A 16,724-nucleotide genomic window follows, 5' to 3' on the forward strand; every position below is an offset into this window, starting at 1 on the left:
CCAATTCTGAGGAGCTCCAGCAAGCTGTTTCCCTGACTGGCAAGTTCCATTAATAGTTTCTGGTAGCCAGGCTGTCACATTCCTATCATTCTTGATGACCTGCTTTCATGGCATCTCACTTACCTTGACAAGCTGCATAGACCTTTCATATAGTGCAAAAGGAGTCTGAATTAAACAGAAACGTGAATGTGCACCTGTTCATGGCAGGTGATATCTGCTTACACACCCCACGAAATCCACTGGCCTTCTCTTAGGTTACTCCTTCATCTGACTATTGCTGTAGGTGAATTCATAAATTTTATTCCACCGCTAGGAGATCTTTCCCAAGATCTTTGATTAGGATGCATTTTTTGATTCTATTTAAAATATGTTCACTTCCTATAGCTGAGGATATATTAACTTTAAATATTTTTATTCACTTTTCCCCCCAAGCATAGAGTGAATGGCAAGCTCTTGGCTTTTCACAGGAAAAAATGGGTGGCTTTTTAGTATTGCAGCCCATCTGTCTGCAAAAATGAGGTTGAATCCAGTTGCAGTTGTAATCACAGACGGATTGAAAATAACAGTCCCTCCTCCTGATCCTTCTGGAGAGCATTTATTGAATATTTCAATGCTGAAACTGTCCTTTTGATATCCCTTGTAATTGTGCTTTTCCCTCCTTTCCTCTGCGTGTGTCTGTGTATGACTACAGCATTACATGTCAGCTAGTACAGCAGGCTGCATGTTGGATTATGTTTCAAACAGCAAACAAGCTATAGCTGTGAAAGGATTTTGATTGTGCTGTCATGTCAGCCTTGCTCCAGTGACCTTTGATTCCAGAGCAAGTGGACTTGAAAAAGTCTCTTTGTAGCACATGATGCATTCTGTTTGTCATCACTGGGTTTCACTGTGGAAGCATAGGTTTTTGCTGCATTGCTGACAGTGGAGTTCATACCAGTTTCTTCCAGTTGAAGCATAAGGGCCTGGGGTCTCTGGTAATGAAAGCTTTATATTTGGTCCTTGTGGTCCCTTGGGTCTCAAGGTTAGTGGACATGGATGGGCAACCTTCAAGGATGAGGGGGTTTTATGACATGGTAATTCCACATCCTGCCGCAGTAAGTAGGTATTAAAAATCCAGGGCTTTTTTTCTCTTGGCCTGGGGTAGGGAATGACATCACTAATATTGTACAGTGAACACTCTGGTTCTGAATCTGATGACTCTTTAGATGATCACAAATGTGTTGAAATGCTCTGGTATTTCCCTGCTGTCTCTTGGAAGTCTGGGGTAGCCAGTGGGCTCCCAGCTGGCTGGGAATGCCTGGGTTGAGCAGCACTGCTAGCAAGAGCTTGGAAAGGAATGTGTTAGAGGACCTGCCTTGAATATGTCTCATCTGGGTTAATTCATCTACATCAGCTACTATTGTGAGCATACATTTACAGCAGGTACAGGAGAAGCTCTGCAGCTGTCCTGACCTTTGATGACAGTTTTCTCTCCTCCTACCAAATGCTAATACTGCAGAGCTCAGAATCACAGCAAGGAGAGGTCAGTGCAATCACTGCACACGTGTGTGGGTTACTCCTGAATCTAGAGGACAGGTGACAGAAACATCAAACAGGAACAAATTCAGAGCTGCAGAATTTTCTGTTCAAGGTAAGCTATTGCCAAAGTCACATGTTATCTTCCAGTTATTCCATTCTTAAGTCTGAATGACACTATTTCAGGTTCCATTTTGGCAGTAATGACATATTAAGTCACACTTACATTCACTATAGACCACAGAGTGGAGTTTCATTTTTTTTTACTGTGAAAAAAATAGAAAAAGATAATTTGATAGTCATCTTTCCTCTAGGTTAGAGACCCTGCTGTGATGCCTGCATAACATGATTAAGCTACTTGACAAACCACTGAATACTGCACATTTGTAAAACAATTGCTTTGGTAGTAATTCAGATGTGAATCTATGAATACAGAGGACCAATGTGCCTGAATAAAATACCGATTTGCCACAAGACAAAAACTGCTTTTTATCATGGTATGGGAAGCAGTCATTTTATACACCAAATTAATATGGTTGTCCTTTCTTCATGGCTTTGAGGGATTCTGCTGCCCCTACTTTAAAATGCTTAGAGAGAAGGATATAATCCCTCTTGATTGTGTTGGATTTGATGTTTGGGTATTTAGAACTATATATGATACTTCCTGTATCCACCTGTACTGCAGTGTTGTATCAACTTTTTGGGCCGTCCCCTCAGAGGCTCTTTCAAACTCTGACTTTTCTGTTGCTCAGATGAGGCAAGAGGTGTGGCTGTGGCTTGTAAAGAGAGCCTTGTGGAAGATCATGTTTTACACTCCTGCTGTCCCTTGCGCTTGGGAAAGAAGAGGGATAGAGTGTGTCTGGAAACCAGGCTTAGTAGACTTAAAACAATAGACCACATTGCCCAAAGGAAAAAGAAGTGCTTGCTTGAGCTATAGCTGTCTGAGCAGCCCTGACCATCATCTGGAATATTTCCTTTGGAGCACGGGAGAAGGCGATATTCATCCAAGTAATGAATGCAGGGTGAATGCCGCTGTGTTGCTTCCATAGTAAGCTTTCTCCATGTAAATCCAGATGAATTCAAGGAGTCAGAGCAACAGTCAGAACAACTCCTTCCTTGTCCTTTTCAGTAGATAGGCATACATAAAAATATTTTTTGCTTTAGCACTGTATTGTTACCTTTTCATTTATGTAATATTTCTCTGAGTTGGGGTTAATAGAGAGTTGCGAACTCTTGAAATCTTGTTTTTGTCGTCTTTTGTCCTTAAATGAGGATGCGAAATCTCAAATTAGGCAACAGTTTAAAGTCTTTCATAGAAAAGTTTTCAAAAACCATTTTCTTGTGGTTCAAAACTGTTTCATGCCCTTCAATTTTCTTTTGACTCTCCTGAAGTAAAAAGTACAGAAATTACATCAATTATTTTTCTTGCTCAATTATCTCCTGATCCCTTGAGCTTTTCTGAGTAATTCTATAGACTGAGGTAACTCCATACTGTGCTGAAAAATGTGTGGATCAATAGCAGGCATGGCCTATATATTAAAAAGGGTGAAAGAAGGAGCTACTGATGGAAGACTGAAAATAGAATGAGCACATCTTCTTCAGTCAAGGCTGCAAGGTGACTTAAAGGAGGCCTTTACTCCCTGAGTGTTCATCAGTCCTGTGGGGCTTTTGTCCCATGAAACAAATGACTATAAAATTCTTCAAGAAAATTTACCTAACTTCCTTTAGGAACATTTGTGTTGAGATCTGCATATTCAAAATGGGTTGTGCAGTTTCCTCTGTGATGGAGACTGAACAAAACACCAAGGTATGAAAGGTTATGAAAGAAGCACCAAGAACAAAGCTGAAGTACAGGCTTCAGTAATGTTAGATAGCTGGAGTGGCCTTAGACTTGTCAACAAAGACTGCCTGAGGAACTGTATCACAAATCTGTTTCTGCCCATGTAAAAAGAGCAGCCTTTGTTTTGAGAGTGGGACCCACAGGGGTCTTCAGGACCCAGAAGCACAAATGGAGTGGAAGAGAATGCTCATCTGCAAGGTAGGAACATGTGCAACAGAAAGACACATGCCTCAGTTTGGAGATAGATGTTTCTTTCTCTTTCCAGGTATTTTAAGGAAATGGACTTTCTTTGAGAGATGGTTTTTCTGGATGTCAGATTAGATTTACTGCTCACGGTCTATGAGGCTATTTTTCTGTTGAGGTGTTCAAAGGCCTGAGTTGCAAACTGTGTAATGAGATCCTTGAAAAACATTTGCAGGCAGTGAAAAAAGTGTGAAGTCACCTTCATAGAGGGGAAGATAATGATGTGGAGTTCAGAATTGTGTTAATCAACAGTAAGGGCTAAACCAGAGTGTGGAGTGGATGAAAGAGACAATAGCCACAGGGCAAATATGGGAGCTGTGTTTCCTTTGTCCAGAGATATAGGGATTTACATTCTGACATTCTTTAGCTACATGCTTGTGAAGGCAACTTATTTATGGAAGTTTATGTAGAGCAAAGGTTTCATACTGAATCTGCATCTTGCCAGGACAAAGATTTTCAGGTTTGTAGGTGAGAAACAGCCGCCACATAATAACTAAAGAATGGCAGCTTTGAAAAGAACCTCATATGCCTTACCTAATTATCATACTTGAAGCATGAACAACAGCTCAGCAGATCTCTCCTATAAGTTATTTCTCTTGTTTTATTTTTATCCTCTATTAAAAAAAAATAGAGGATAAAAATAAGTATTTTCAACTTTGCATTTGCATCTATAGTCTGTTAGAATATAAAACAATGTAATACATTAATGACTGCCTTGCCATTGATTTTTCTTATTACTTTGTTTCAAATAAATCCCTAAATCTTAGACTGAAAGTGACTTCAGTTATTTTCTTTTCATGTCAGTTTTGACATCTCAGATCTCTTGAAAGCTTTGAACTTACAAAGGACGAAGTATTCTAGCAGTGCTTCTTCTCCTGTTTTTGGGTACTTTTATTAATTTTTGCAGATTTCTAAAAATAGTCCACTAAATGGTATTAAAAAAGAATCCTCAGTGATGTCATGTGATGTCAAATCTGTTACAGTGCAAGTGATTTGAGAAGCCACATCACTGAAGTGATTTTTTTTTTTTTTTTAAATTAAGGGTAGGTAATGACTGTTTGGATAGTTTTTGTTCTTAAAGTCCTAGAGACACACTTAGACATTTAGTCTCTAATTTTTCTTCTGGATAGATCGGTCTGTTCCATCAGTGCTGTATCTTAGATGGAACTCCCACATAGAACTGAAATAACCCAAGCTGCAGAGAGAGAAGAGAGAGCTACTCTGGCTAGCAGATACAATGCTTGTGTGTGTGTGTGAGTTGTGTATGTTATGTTTCTGTCTGTGGGTGTATAAAGAAATCCCTGAGAGCAACCCAGATTTGAGGAGTTCTTCCTGGTCACAATGTGTCTGCAATCACTGGTGTTGCTTCACTATGGAAGTTCCACAGCTTCTTACAAAAACCCTGTCTCCTCCACTCACAGTCTGCCTGCTGGCCCTCAGGCTTGAGGAAACATGACAGATCACTGACAGAAATTATGTTAACATTTTTTCAAAGAGAACTTGATTCTATTCATTAAGGTGGGACTTAGAAGCTCCTGACTTGAGTAAAGGCGCATTCCAAAGAATGTTTTTTTCTGGTGTAGTACCATCCCACTGAAATCACTGTAGCTGCCAGGAAGCACCACAGCACCAGTGTATTGCTACACTGCTGCTACCAAGCATCCACATTTCTTAAAGTATTTTAGGAAAATAAGCAAAGGTGAAGTAATTATTTCTAAGGAGTTCCTATCTTTCATGTTATGTAAGTATTTTTACCAGCTAAGCTCATTAGAGCTGTTTAAAGTTCTCTTGCTGCTATGTAGAAATTCCCAATGACATCTCACCATAAGAACTCCACTGCATGGGAAAAGCTCATACAGATTTTTGAAGATTTGTCTGAATCTCTTTAGAACTTTCCTGTGGGAAGATGTTGTGTTTCAGTGATGGTTTAGCTTATGGCTCATCTCACTGCCCTTACCCAGTGTCATTCCTTCCTGCCAGTATTTCAAGGAGACAAGCCTTCTTAGAAAATCTTCAGGGGGCCAGGGGAACGGTTTTCAATCTCCCACCCAAGTCCCTGAGGAAGCAACTGAGGCAGCCATAAAATCTTGCTAACATGTCTGGTCTTCTTGTTCATTTTGTATTGTTTAGTTTGTTTGTTTGATTTTGTGGGGTTTTTTTTGTTGTTTTTTTTTTAATGAAAAAAGTGTTTTCTTGCTCTTAGTACTACTTTAAAAACTCATCTGGCTTTGGTGCTAACATATTATTTTAAGGCATCTGGTAAGAAATTACAGAATAGTTTGTGGGAAGGAACCTTTAAAAGGTCATCTAGTTCACATCCTCCTCCACCCCTGCCCCAGGTATAATATGACTAATCTGGAATTTGGTAGTCCGTATAGGAGCAGCATTTGCCCCTCCATGGCAACAGAGACAGGTGACTTGCTTCCCACCAGAGAGAGGTGTCCTCTTCTTCTGTCTGCCTCGGTCTCACAACCTGTCTTCAGATAGGTTTGTGCTGGCTGCCAATTGAGAAACATTCTGTGTATATGTACAAAATGTGTCACCAAATGTACTGTTACGGTGTTGCTTCAATCTCTGTTAGCCTTTCTTTAAAGCAACAGGAAGATTCCAGTCAGCAAGATTATCTTACAGACTGATGTTTCTGGGCTTTCTAAATAGTCTCATCACCCTTGTCAGTCAGAAACCGTGGAGAAGACCATCATTTTCCAAGGCAACAGAGAAGGTCTGGAATCTGTCACCACGATGAATTTAGGAAATCTGTTAGAGCAGCAGAGATTTACACAGTTAGCAATTTTCTTTTTTATTCAGCTGTTCTTTCTGTGCTGAAGTGAATAATTTCTCTGAAGCAGGAAAGCAGGACTGAAACAATCATAAATCACAGGCAAATACCTATTGTGGCAAGCAGATCTGCTTTCAATGTCTTTTTTTTTTCTCTGCTGGAAAAAAAAGCTGCATGTGACTAATGCCAGAATGCTGCAGTGCAGGTGGGCTCCTGTGAACAAGATGCCTACCTTCATTTCTCCATCAGTAGATATCAGGTGAGCAAGTCCAGAGGAGAATTCTCCTGCAGAGGTAGGTGCTTCCACTTGGCCTGAAGAATTTCATCCCAAAATCTGTGACTAGCTGGAGCAGACCTCCATGAACTAGAAGGGGAACCTGTTTGGAGATTATTTACAGCTACATCCCAGCTGGGACCAGCGGTCAGGAGGACCAGACAAGCATTTGCTTGGGATTATTGATCAAAACTGGAGCAGAAGGCAGTGAATTTATGTTATACAGGGGACTGTTCCTGCTTTATAGTTGTGGGGTTGCATGGAGTGTTCCCCTGAAAAAGAGACTGCACCCTTCCAGGTGTGGATCTGGCTCAAAATTGCCTGCATCCAGCGGCTTTACAGTGCAAACAATGAAGATGAACAAAATTCCTAAGAAGGAGAAATGGGAGAACCTCCCAAAGGTGCATGCAGCAGCACTGGAGCAGAGGCAGTAACAGAAACTTACATTATCTTAATTGCTGTAAATCTTCTTAATCTTAAAATGTCTCTTAATCCCTTACCAAGTAATAAAAGGCATCACCTTGTCTTTTAGGGAGAAGATTTGTGTTGTAGTTCAAAAGAACAGTGCGTGGATTGCTATTTTTGTGTAGTTCATCTGGAAATGTATTTATATAATGTGCCTGAAAGCAAGGCAGAGTGAGTTTTAGCTGGGGTGGCACACACTCAGCAGCATCAGTAGAAGACTGTGGCCCTCCAGGTATCTTGGAGTAGTAATGATCCCTCCAAAAGCAGAGTCACATTTTTACTCTTCAGCTGGCAGCTCAGTCTGGTACCCCAGAATCACTCCCCATTATGTCTGCATCATTTTCATTTCTCTTCCTGTGCAAGCTGCCTGTAGCCAATGGGGTCACAGTGGTTGAATATTCTCTTAGTGCTTGGTGCTGAAGACTGATGATTGCTTTTGTTTCCAGCTTTTTGCTTTTTCCTCTTGCTGACTTGTAGCAGGATTTAAGTGGTGGGAGGTGGGTAAAAGGAGCCTCAGGAGCCTGCCTGCTGTCTGTGTTGGTCTCAGGAACAGAGATACGTCCTCCATGCCTCTCTTTGCAAGCTGCAGGATCTGGAAGACTCACAACCTAGTGCTCTTCTGCAGTGGACACAGGCAAAAGTGTGGAATGGGGAAGAGAGAGTGCTCCATCACAGTGCCTGTTTATTAAAATCTGTGTGAAGTATGTGTGAGAGAGCCTAAGTTCTATCTGCAGAGGGATCTGAGCAGTGTGATGAGCTGCATTTGTCTGATGGTGTGCCCCCAGTCGAAGGCATTTCTTGGGGTGAGGCTGACCCAGACACATTGACACTGCTAACACAGACCTTTGCATGTGCATCATCAGGTGTTTCCTTGTGTGACGTGTTTGTAGTTACGGGTGTGCTACTTAAACACATATCCACACCGAGGTAAAACCTTGTATAACAAAACTGAAATATAGATTATGCTTTAAAATTCTATTCTTTGATCCAGTTGTCTGTTTTCATCTTCAACAGGACTTATGTGAACTCACAGCATTTCCAGACAATCTGTTTCCAATCAATGCAATTATTACTTTTATGAGTGACTGAAGCAATAGCTTATCCTAACGGCCTGTGTGTCTTCAAAGGCACTGGCAGAAGTGCTTCCCCATAGTTTCAGTTGCAGAATGATGCAGTCAGATGAAAATTAAACCCGTGCAGAATGTGAGATGGGTTTATGAATGGAACTGAGACTGAGTCTCTTTCTTCTGCAAAGCCTTACCCTACCCAAGCCAGAGGTAACTGATAACCCTCCCGCAGCTTCTGTCTCTGCACATTTTTGTCTGACACATGTTTGTGTCAATCATCTCATAATGCACCACCATCTTGTAGTTATCAGCATGAAATGGTGTCATCTTATGATATTTATTGTTATTTGGCATACACTCGTGTATCAGAAAATAATTGTTCATGCTGCCTGGTAGGTTTCGTGAAAGGTCGCAGAGCAGAAGGAGAATGAAAGAATCCATCAGAGAATATTAGAAGAATATCTTTTGGCTTGGGAGTGTGTAGTTTTTTGGTTTTGTGGGTTTTTTTGTGGGGTTTTTTTGTTTGTTTGTTTGCCTTTTTTTGTTTGCTTTGATTTTCTTTTTTTTTTTTTTTTTACAGCAGAGGAGTTTCACCAGCTAATTAAACAACTGAAGTGAATATCTTACTCCTCAAAGATATTAACTGTACTGAATCAAAAGTGCATGGCACAGTTAAACATAAGAAAAACACTAACTCTGATGCGTACAAATCAGATACAACTGACAGGCCATCGGGAGTGTTTGACATCTTTCAGAAACTGATTATAAAATACAGTACCTGCTTCAGTCTGGAAAAACACCTATAGGATCGTTTTCAATAACAGATATGTATTAGCCCAGTGGTAGTTTCTCATTTGTCATGAAATGGAAATTGTGGTTGGCAGTTAAAAACCTCAGTAACAAATGACAAGCGAAATGCTGGGTCCTGCTGTTCAGTCACAACAACCCCTGCAGTGCTACAGGCTGGGGCACAGTGTCTGGAAAGCTGCCCAGCAGAGAAGGGCCTGGAGCTGCTGATTGATGGCAGCTGAAAATGAGCCAGGAGTGTGCCCAGGTGGCCAAGAAAGCCAGTGGCACCTGGCCTGTATCAGCAATAGTGTGGCCAACAGGAGCAGGGCAGGGATTGTCCCCCTGTACTTGGTGCTGGTGAGGGCACATCTTGAGTGCTGTGTCCACTTCTGGGCCCCTCACTGCTGGAATGACATTGAGGGGCTGGAGCATATTCCAGAGAATGGCAAGGGAGGTGGTGAAGGGTCTGGAGCACAAGTCCTATGAAAAGCAGCTGAGGAGGTCCTCAGGTGAAGGGTCTGGAGCACAAGTCCTGTGAGAAGCAGCTGGGAGTGTTTAGCCTGGAGAAAAGGAGACTCAGGGTTGACTGCATCACTCTCTACAACTGCCTGAAAGGAGGTTTTAGCCCCCTGGGTGTTGGTCTCTTCTCCCAGTTAGCAAGGGACAGGCTGAGAGGGAATGGCGTTAAGTTGTTCCAGTGGAGGTTTAGTTTGGATATGTGGAAAAACCCAGCAGAAGGGTTCTCAAACATTGGAACAGACTGTAACAATGAAGTGGTAGAGTCAGCATTCCTGGAGACATTTAAAATACATGTAGACGTGGCACTTAGGGACATGATCTGTGGTGGACTTTACAGTGTTAGGTTAGAAGTTGGAGTTGGTGATCTTAAAGGTCTTTTCCAACCTACATGATCCTGTGATTCCATGAAAAATAAGAAAGCTCCAAAGGTCCAGGTTATTGGACTAGAGGTCTAATGTCAGGTGAAATGAATGTCCCCTGAAAATGATGCCTCCACATAAATTTCGTGGGGGACTTAATTGTTTTAGTTAAAGTTGTATTAAAAGGACATGATACCAGTGCAAAGAAATCAGTAATATACTAAGGGAAGAACTCACTTACAAATATGAATTGCTAATTTTAAGCTAGAAGGAGACAATAGGAAAGGGATTTATCCATTTGTTGCACAAATGTGCAGGTACCAGGAGATTGATGTTGGTTTGTGTGCAAGTACTGTACTGTCCTATGTAGCTAGAGAGGAGCTGTCACTGTGCAGAGATGGAGATTGCAGAGATTAAAATGTGGTGCCTAAGATTTTAGCTAAAAAAATTATTTTAATGAGGCTGACAGGGACTTGCTGTAAAAACATACTTTCCATTATCTGTCAAAGAAGACTATTCAGCAGCTTGTAAGGTAAGAAAACCCTTTTTCTGTTGAAGTGGCTATCTACCTCATTCACTTTTTGTTTTTAATACCCATCTGCAGAGTGAAATATAGGTCTTGCATATGTTACAACCTATGTATAATAATATAGGCCTATATACACAACCTATATATAATAGTATAGGCCTCAGATAATGTGGAAAAAATTTCTAGAAAATTCAAAGTGCCTCCATTTGGGTTTGTACCAAGCTGGCAAAAGGCCTTTCAACATCAGCATTTAAAGTCTACCTTGGTGTCTGCAAGGGAAATGGCACATTACCATAGTGGTGATGTTTCAGAACAGTTGGTGTTCTAAATACCTCCAAATATCCTTAAATATCTCATGTACCTTTAGAGAGAATTTGCTCAGTTTACCAGTTTGCTTCCCTGCAAGAAAAACAGTTTTGTTTTGCAATACGTTTGTCTAGGTTGTATACAGAGGGAGAGAGAAAGATTGAGGTGAAATACCAGAGACAGTTGAGTCTGGGGTAGGGGAATGGCTGAAGTAAAGGTCCCCAGTAGCTGTCTATTCTTCAGTACTGTTAATTTTTAAACAAAGTGAACTGAAGCCTTGAGTGCTCCTTTTCTACTCCTTCCTCTTACCTGTTTGCATTCTGCCACCATCTGACTTGCGCAGGACGCATAATCCATGGCTCATCACTTGACATGGGTAAATGAACCTCTTTTAATCCTCATGGTGTCTTTCCCATGATATCCCAGAAAAGGTAATGCTGAAGAAGGTAGGCTTCTCACTGGCCTAGAAATAAGCATTGACTCATAGATTGCCCCAGGAAGCACAAATGCACACGAATGCTTCCTATCTCTGTTGTGTTAAGATTTGTGATGAGTGGATCAGGAAAAGTAAGGAGAGAGAGTTATCTCTATCTACTCTGCCCTTTGAATTTCATTGAGAATCTCTTAATTTAATAAAATAGTAATGGTTCTTATCAGAGATCCCCACATTACCAAAAAGACCAGAAAACAGCATTCTCCAGGATACTATGAATTCTCAATGAGCTCGTCAACTGAACTTGGCATTGGTTCTTTGTTTACAAAAGGAATCACTAATCCATTTTGTTAGGTGTGTTAGTTTTAGTTAATTGATAAATTGTGATGGTTTCTTTAGAGCTTTTCAGTATTAATATTTAAACATGGTTTTTTTGTTCATGGAAGTACCAGTTTTGAATGTTACACAATACCTTCCTTGAGGGCTGTTTCACTTTTATTGAAACTGTAGCAGGAGGAAGTCAGATGTTTTGGTTGCTTTTTCCAGACATAAACTTCGCGTCATCACCTTGATGATCTTCACTGATATCAATAAAACGTATTTAGTTCTGCTTCTGAAGTGATTCTGCAAAAATGAGTGACCCATTCCTGCTCCAGAACAGTACTCTTTGATTAGCTCCTTATGTTTGGATGATGTGATAAAGAGACATGCTGTGATTTAGAGACTCTGAAGAATCTGTTGTCCTGTCTGTTCAATCTAAATACGTCTCAGCCACAAATAGTACTTCCAAAAATAAAATAAAATAAAACCACCCTGTAAAATTCCCTCAGTGCATGCCTGTTTCAGGTAAATCTCTTGCTGTTTCCTGTGAAACCTGTGTTTGAGAGGGAGAACTTTTGCAACATTCTCTGATCTAAGCAAACACACATGGCTACATTCTGAAAGACAGGTTTGGGTGCCACTTCTCTACAACATGAAATGAGATTTTGCAAAGGAAAAGCTTTTGATTTCACAAAATTATCTTACCTGAAACAATGCTGTGTGCAAATTTCCATCATTCTTTAATTAATTAAGGAGGCCTAAGATGTTCCTATTTTTCTGGAAGTCATCCTTAGTAATCCTAATCCTGTAGCTTTCCCAGCACACAACCTTGACTGCCATATTTAGGACATTTATTTTTTTTATCAAGTAACAAATTAAACAGCACTCTTGCAAGTTGATTTGCGAGTTTACATTTTCTTCATGGAAGCTGGATTGATGTCAGTCAGCCTTTAAGGGGTTAGCTCATGGTTGGTGGTGCTTCTGTAACAGAGGTCTGGCAGTTAAGAATTTACGTTTCTTCCGATACAGGATATATTTGGGCATGTACTCTTCATCATTTCCTTGCAAAATTAACTTCAATCACTTTCAGATGTAGTTCAAAACACTTACTTATGAGGTCTCACAGAGTCACACACTGAAGTTGTTGCTCATCTACAGAAGTTGTCTAGTCCAGCCTCATTCTTAGACAGGGTTACCCGCAGCAGGTTGCTCAAGGCTTTGGCTCATGAATTTTTAAATATCTCCACAGATGGAGACTCCACAGTGACTTTCTGCAAATAATTTTTTTTTTCTAATATTTAAATTGTATTCCCTGTACTTGAGTTTGTACACGTTATCTCTTCTCCTGTCACTGGTACCTGTCTGTCTCCCTCATATTCATTCTGTTTCATTGGGTGTTTACACATACTGCTGGAACCCCTTGAACCTTCTTTTCTCCAGGCTAAGCAGTCCCTGCTCTCTTGGGCTCGTCTTGTATCAAAGGTCCTTGAGCATCCTAAATGTCTTCGTGGCTGTCTCCCTTCTTTGCTGCCTCATTCCAGCAGTTCCATCTCTCTTTTGTATCTTGAAGCCCAGAACTGGGCACATCACTCCAAATTTGGTCATGACAGGGCTGAGTAGATGGGAAGGATCCTTCAGCCTCTTGTCAGCAGCGCTCCTAATGCAGCCCAGAAGACTTTAGCCTTCTCTGCTGCCAGGACACATTGTGAGCTCGGGGTCGGCTGCTTGTCCACCACAACCCCAAAGCTTCACTGCAGGACTGCTTTCCACACAGATGATTTGCTTTTCTGCTGTTTCGCTGGGGAGTGTCTCCCACAGGTACCTGAACAACAATATTACTGTTTTTCAGATGCATGATGATGATTTAACCCAGCAAAGTTCACACAAATGCGTATGTCATGTTTTAACCTGACTGACAACCAAGCACCCTGTAATTGCTCACTCACCTCCCCACCAGCTAGAAAACTTGTGGGTTTGAGATAAAGGCAACAGGGAAATCAAAAGCCGTGCATGCAAACAATGCAAAACAAGGAATTAATTCACTGGTTCCCATGAGCAGGCAGGGGTTTTTCATCTCCAGGACAGCAAGGTCCCCTTATGCCTCACAGCGGCTTGGGAAGACAAACGACATCACTCCAATGTTCCCTCCTCCCTCCTTCTTGCACCCAGTTTTTTGTTCATGGAATACTGTTCTGGAATATCCTTTTGGTCACTTTGGGCGACCTGTTCCCTCCCAATTTTTCATTCACCTCCAGCTTCCTCACCAGCGTGGCAGCACAAAAAGCAGAAGAGGCCTCGTCTCTGTGTAAGCCCTGCTTGGCAGTAACAAAAATGTATCTATCATCACTGTATTCAGCACAAATCCAAAATGCAACCCATAAGTAGTTCTCTGTGAAGAAAATTAATTATTCTACCTTGGCCAAAACCAGCACATCATATCTGAGTGCACCCACAGTATTTGGCTTAACACCTGATTATTTAGCTATTTAGCCCATATGGACTAAGTGAATTACTATTGCTTTGAAATAACTGCCTTGCCACTTGTTTTCACACCACTTCTGGGATTATTTTCTGTATAGAAGTTTTTTGTTCTTTGAGGGCAGGGCCCTGTTTGTAGCCAGAAAGGTGACAGTTGGCAAATGTTGTCCTGGACCTTTAGCTGTTTCTGTTTACTTTCTGTAGCCTTGTCTAAAGATGTTAGAAATAATGTTGATTGAAACTCCATGCTGATTAATGAATAGCGTGGCAGTTTCTCACTTCTCCTTGGTCATGGTATATGTCATGAGTGGGGTGTGAAAGACCAAAAGACAAAATAAAGACAAGACCCCCCAGGTTTATCCTATGAACAATTCAATAAGCGTGTCCGTCCTCTGTTTCCTTTGAGGCTTCAAAAGTGGGCTTAAGGACAGAATAACTGCTCCTTCCTTTTGCTTTGCTTCCATAACTGATGCACCTCAGTTGTACATAGATGAATTCTCTGGAGTCTTTGCTGCTGAACTGCTAAAACCATAAGCTGTTATCCGGGGAATGTTAAAAGCAAAGTCTACAGTTTAGGATGAAGAACAAAGGAGATGGAAAAGAAAGCTTTTCTAAAAGTAACACAAGAGTCCTTAGTTAAAATGTAGTGTAAAATTTGGATTCTCCTAATACATTTCCTTCCAGTTATTTAACAGTGATACCACAGTGTAGCATTTTGGACACTTAAAAGGTGACTTTGAAATCAGAGGTGAATTAAGAGAATCTATGAGGATCCTGATCCACTCTTGTTCTTCTAAGTGTCCTCTACGCTGAATGGCTGCAGAACAAAATGCCTTATGTATTTAAAAGCTTGGTCTTGCCTGAGAAATAAAATATAGTTATGCAATTTCACTTCTTATGTGATGAACTGACATTATAGCTTAATGATAGCCTAGAAGTAGTGCTTAGAATGGAAAAAAAGCCAAAAACCTCTGTTGCTGAATTCTGTTTCCTAAGTAACTAGAGTATTATGCTGTCTGGAGAGGAGCTAAAAAGGGGTAAACTTGATAGATTATTGAACCCAAATCAGTTTGATCATCAGTGAAGAAATCTTTTGAGGGGACCCAGAAGTTAAAGGTGTTAGTGAGATTTGTGATCACTGGTGTTTGCACAAAAAGGCTGCTTAAAGAGATTCCTGCAGTAGGGATGGGTGACACAACTAGGCTATATTTCATTTTTGCTTGCTGTGAAGTTTTAGCTTATTTGCAATTTCAGTTAGCCTTCCTTGCACTACAGGAGAGAAGTAGCCAGATGGTCTGGGTAAATTTTCCATCAATATGCAAGAATTTCTGTATTACTCTGATCCTGCAGTGAAGGATACAAAATGGTGGTAGAGGAAGGCTGAACAGTAGACAGGGACCATAAATATTGTCTGGGGGTTTGTCTGGAGTCCCTAGGTGTGTTTTTGTTTTAAGCCACAGATTACCTAGCAATGGAAGCATCAAGTGGTTTGTGGTTAGGCAGCTGAATACAGACATTCCTGTTTACTGGTGTCATTTCCCCCCAGCAAAAAAAACCCCAAAGAACCCTGTGTATTACAACCATATCTTGTAAGGCTTAAAATTATCTGTTTTCCCATGCTTCTCTGTGGGAGATGTAAAGGGGATATTTCTCTGTCACATTTTGGGGGATTGGAGGATTGTTTTTGATTCAGGGTGGCTTTCAGCTTAGGGTTCTGGGAAAACATTTAACCTGGAAAAGAAGTGTGGAGAAAAAAGGGATCTGCTTACCTCTTTCCAGATTCCTTGGTGGTTATTAGAAGCAATAGTTGATCTGATAAGTGCCATCACTGATGCAATTCAGGAGGGAACATTGTGACAGGTTGCAGGTGTTTCGTCCCTTAAGGATCAAGGTTTCAATCACTATCCCAAGAACTGATATGGAAAGCAAGACAATCACAGTCCTCCAGCAGTGTTGACACATGAAGAGTAATTTATAAGGGCTTTTCATAAAGGGTTGTGAGAACCTCTTTCCTTCACTTAGCCTCTGGTGAAACCAACAATTACTTGGCAGGTCTTTGATAGTGTCTCCTTTGTAAACGCCAGAAATCTTTGCTTTATGGAAAACAAGAGTTGTTGTATAGGTGTAATTGTGACTGTGTGTCAGAATAAGGCTGTCTCAGATTAAATCAGTTAAATCTCAGCCAGCATCGAGCCAATATGGAGGTGTCCTGACTCATCATCTAAGGACCTACAGTGTTTTTCCAGGAAGAAAGAACCTCTTTTAGTAAAAGATGCAGGGTGTTTTCCTGCTGCAGGCAAGGTCCAACACTGCTTCCAAAGGGTATGTGTCTTCTCTTCAGCCATCCAACCAGGCTTGATCCTGCTGCTGCCCTCCAGTGCCCTGATGATGCTGCTTCACAGTACATGCTCTTCCCCTTTCCTCAGCCGCTGTTTTTCTTCCTAGCTGGATTATTGACAGTTATTTGATAATAAAAATGTCACAGGATAAATGGATTTATGCAGGACTTTGGGGGTAAAAGGGTGTGCAGGAAACCTCCTTTGCATGGTTGTGCAAGGGCTTTGCACAACAACAAAAAACTGCCTCAGGAACACACAGGCAATGAAAATTTGGGAGCAGTGCGTATTCAGGAGTGGGACAGGACAAAAACATGATCTCACATAGGTGCTAAGCATTAGAGGTGGTGGTGTCCGAGAACTGATAGGAGACATGCAGAGATGCTGCTTCTTTCTGAGGCAGGAGCCTAGAATTCATCAACTCCAACTGTTTGCTAATGCCTTGTGGTCCTACCTGTCATGGTATGTGTA

General features: G+C 41.1%; 1 protein-coding gene across 1 annotated transcript in view; it reads left to right on the forward strand.

The window, feature by feature from the left end:
- CPLX1 (complexin 1) overlaps positions 1-16,724 on the forward strand; it is a gene marked incomplete at both ends in the record, with an annotated part of 103,242 nt that overhangs the window by 48,359 nt on the left and 38,159 nt on the right. The gene's annotated exons all lie outside the window — the stretch shown is intronic.

This window comes from Fringilla coelebs, assembly GCF_963513975.1.
Source record: "Fringilla coelebs genome assembly, chromosome: Z".
Taxonomy (NCBI): Eukaryota; Metazoa; Chordata; class Aves; order Passeriformes; family Fringillidae; genus Fringilla; species Fringilla coelebs.